We start from the raw sequence: 4776 nt of genomic DNA, 5'->3' as shown, positions 1-4776 counted from the left end.
GGAAACCCTAGGTTGGGATAAAGAATCAAGGAAACCGAGTGTCGGTCCAAAGAAATAGCCACCTTATAGATTCATTTTAAGGAAATCATAGTACCACTCTGTGTTAAGGAGCAACCTACCTTTAAATATCAACCTCAAAAACCCTCCCCAATCATAGTACCACTCTGTGTTAAGGAGCACCCTACCTTTAAATATCAACCTCAAAAACCCTCCCCAATCACCCTAACCTCATCATCAAAAACTACTCATGCCAAAGACCCAACTTTAGCTACAATTGTTTCCAATCCTAACTAGTTAAAGTGTCCCACACTAGCAGCTAATCCAAAATAAGGACATTATCTATAAAATCCTCAACAATAGCAACTTGAAAACAACAAGGTGATTTGTTTTGTAAGTCCAAGAAAGCCTCGTTCATCATCAATAGTGGTATTGTCGTCTTCCAAGAAAGCCTCATCATCAACAATGTATCTTATTTTACAAATAATGTAGCACTTGAAATTAGAAGCTTATGCAGTGAAGCCTCTACAAGTAGTAATAACCCTTCAAGAATCTTCTTAAGCCTCACTATGTGCAACCTTGAAAGGCTACACAATAATGGATACCCAAAGGTTTAACAGTAATGTGGAATCAATACCCTACAATGATGGCCAACCTGAAGATTGGAATCCGACAAAGGCACCATAGCAATCAAGTAATCAGACCAAGCAATGGAAAAAGTAAAGAAATTAGCCTAATACTTTAGCGTTGGTTGTCCTAAGGGAATTTCTTATGAAGCCCAAGGATACTTTGAGAGAATACTTTAAGGGTAACACCTTGATATGGTTGCCTAAGCATCATAAAGACACTACAACTACTAGGGTATGGAGAGAACATAAGTTCGACAATGCATTTAAAGAATACTATACACTATGGCTATCAAAGAAGTTACTACTAGGCTATGGAGAGAACATAAGTTTGTCAATGCATTTAAGAAATACTATACACTATGGCTATCAAAGAAGGTACGATGTCTAGGGATTCTAAGGCCACACATAGATCGTTACTCCAATGCCATAGGTGATACAACCACCAATGGAACCTAAAGGTATGGGAAAAGCATGTACGTCCATGGCATCAAAAACTTACCCACATAGATTTGATAAAGGAGTTTACCCCAAGAGTTTGTGAACCCTTAGGTAAAATAGGCAATGCCTATCCTAAAAAAGGTAAGGAGCTATTGGTGGGACCAATTCCAGTGGTGCATAAGGAGGAACCATCTACTTCTAGAAGCTTAGAGTGACTTAGGGGCCATTCAAGAAAGAACTTCCTACATCAGATTAAGTACTCTCAACCACACGAAGCCCATAATGACTTTAGGCCATTCAAGAGAGAAGAGCTGAGACACAACAATTACCATAAACTTGAATAGTAAGACAAATCCTTGGAGAGTTCTCTAAAATTCAAAGGAAACACAAAACAATTACCATAAACTTGAATAGCAAGACAAATCGTAGGAGAGTGCTCTAAACTTTAAAGGAAATACAAAAGAAAGAGGGATAAGACCTTTGAGGCCATGACCCTAGGTTAACAAACCTCCATAACCAATGTCTACGCACTCAGATCAATGCCCATCTTGCATAACTGACCAGCTATGGTAGCTCTTCAAAGCTAACCTTTTCTTCTAATTCTTGGTCATAGCTTCAAGGAAAACACCCTTGGTCAAAAAGTTCTGACATATTACGGTACTAGTTTTGCCTTCAACCTAATCATCAGTGATGATAACAAGCATGTCAATGATCTTGGACCCCATTAATAGCTTTCCCATTTTCCATGCTTGAGAGAAATTCTACCACTCTTTGATAATGAAGTCAAATTCTTGTAGTATTAGCATCCAATAGGAAAATTTCCCTATTAGCTTTGGTTTATTAACAATGTTGAGCAATGCTTGATTTTTTATTAACAATGAGCAATGCTTGATGGTCCACAACATGAAAGCCCAACTTGTTTCCCAACACATAATACATGTACTTCTTAATATAATAGATCTGTAGTGGTGTAATTTCTTTCAGCCTCTTGAGATCATCCTTCTTGCATAACACACTAGCCTATACTAGCCTTTTTTTATTTTTGTATTAGTAGATTATTGCCAATGGCAACATTAGATGTATCTATAAATACATAGAAATGTTTGGTCCAATTAGACACCACCAATATTGCAGTTAGTGTAAGAATTTTCTTTAGCCATTGAAAATCTTCCTCACATTTTTATGTCCATGATGCAAAAGCAACATCCTTCTTTATTAGAACATACAATGGATAAGCAACATAAGCCGAGTATCTTAAGAACCTGCTATGCACCATTTGATCTTTCCAATAAATATTTCTAGCTCCTTTAAGCTTTTGAGTGTGCATCCAATGTTGGTTACCTTATTTTTCTTTAGGTTGATTCTTACCAACCTATCTTATGACACTATGTGCCTTAGTAATGATCTATTTGTAACTACAAAGGCACATTTGGTAGGATTCAACTTTGGCCTTATCTATTAGCATCTTTCCAAACACAATAGAAGCTCTTTGAGATGCTCACTCCTCTTTCCAAAGATACTAAAGTCATCTACAAAGCCTTTCATGAATTCAATTAGGTAGTCGTAGAAGATCTCTAGTGAAATGTGGCTGTTGGGGCATTTTTCAGGCTAAAGGTCATCACATTAGATGCAAAGACACCCTATTTTGTGCTAAATGCTATTTTTTCAGACACTAAAGTCATCTACAAATACTTTCATGAATTCAATTAGGTAGTCGTAAAAGATCTCTAGTGAAATGTAGCTGTTGGGGCGTTTTTCAAGCTAAAGGTCATCACATTAGAATCAAAGACACCCTATTTTATGCTAAAGATCATCACATTAGAATCAAAGACACCCTATTTTATGCTAAATGCTATTTTTTCATTGTCTTCAAGTGCCATTTTGACTTGATTCTACCATTGAATCCATATAAGAAGGAAAACATGTCATGACCTACCACTACATCAAGCATAGAATCTGTAAAGGGCTAGGGAATTGGGTCAAGGACTTTGAGGTCACCATTATTCTTGGGTTTAATGACTATGGGTGAGATCTAATTAGCCTTTTCAATCAAATAGATAAAACCTAGATTCAATAACTTGTCGATTTCACTTTAACCTACAGAAGATACTTTGGGTTCATCATGTACCTTTACTATTTGATAGGGATTGCATCTTGTTTTAAGTTGATCCTCTATTGACAGAAATGAGGGTTGATACTCTCCATATCATTATACCTCGAGGAAACACAAATTTATATTTATGCAGCAGCTCCATTAAATGATTTTTGAATGGTTGGTTGAACTTTGCACAAATTTTTATGGGCTTTGAATCATCCTTTGCTCCAACTCCAAGATTTACACCTTCTAGCTTATCCTATTCTACTTTGATATACTTTTGACTGGTTTTTTCCTTGGTTTTACATTCCCCATCCAAGTCTTTAGCACTTACATGTATTTTTGATTGACTTCTTTAGCTGGCTATCTAGACTCCTTTTTACATTCCCCATCCAAGTCTTTAGCACTTACATGTATTTTTGATTGACTTCTTTAGCTGGCTATCTAGACTCCTTTTTCTTATTTTTCTTGCTAGCTATGTGAGCTCTAGCTTGCTGACTTCTGGGATGCATTTTCATCACTGTGATAAGTCAGCATTGATGAGGTGTATTTAGAGGTAATACTCTTCACATCCAGTATGAATAGTGAAACTAATTCTAGATTTTCTCTCAAAATTCTTTCTCTTCATTATCTTCTACATCGTCTATGAGGTTCAAACCTTCAGTATATAATTGATAGCTTGGTCAGTTGGGTCTATCTGCATCTTGGGGCATATTAGGATTTTGATATTTTTCTTGCCCTTTTGATGGTGATGGTGTCTTTCTCCCGATTCTACTTACTCTTGCTATGTCTAAGCCATGGTCTTCCAAGCAACATGGGGTATACACTTTCATCATTGGTCATTCTTATGACCACCACATTGACTTACAGTGTCTGATGGCATCTTACTATCTCTATTACCTTTCCTTTGATTATTCTAAGAAGTCTTACTTACCTTTGATCTAATATTATAATGTTGAATGAGGCAAGTAGTTATGTGGATCCCCTCTAGGAGTGAAAGATGATCTTCTCGATGCTCTGTTGTTCCACATTGGCCATGTACCAAAATGGAGTGAAGACATTGCCCACTTCTTGGCCATTGGATTTCCTCCCATTAAGAAGGATAGAGCCAGATGCCTCATTAGAAAGGCAATTCACACCAATTGATAATAGGAATACTTTACAAGAAGGTCCAAGACAACATCATGTGGAAATGCGTGCATGAAGGATTTATTGTCGATCTTCTTGGGTAAGCTCATTCTCGCATAGGCAGAGGACAATTTTCTTGGGACACAACTGCTAACTAGGTTCTTCTACATTCTCCTTCCTAGACCTATACTTTATCTTGAAGTCAAATTCTTGTAGAATATGCATCCATATGCTTTGACACATGTTGAGATCATTCGGTAAATATTCATTTTAAACTTTTGTGATCTATCTCACCAGAGTGAATTTCTACCCAAGAAGGTAGTGTCTCCATAGCTTCAATGAATGAGAAAATAACTAAAAGTGTGAATTGCATAATTTCACTCATGAGGCTTAACTTTTTGAGACTCATAAGCCACAAGCGCCCACCCTTCCTGCATAAAAAATTTGCTGATAGCGAACCCTCTTGCATCACCGATAACTTCAAATGGC

This window comes from Cibotium barometz, chromosome 5 (genome assembly GCF_041138505.1).
Source record: "Cibotium barometz isolate CiBa-2024 chromosome 5, ASM4113850v1, whole genome shotgun sequence".
Classification (NCBI taxonomy): Eukaryota; Viridiplantae; Streptophyta; class Polypodiopsida; order Cyatheales; family Cibotiaceae; genus Cibotium; species Cibotium barometz.
This window is presented reverse-complemented; position numbering follows the sequence as displayed.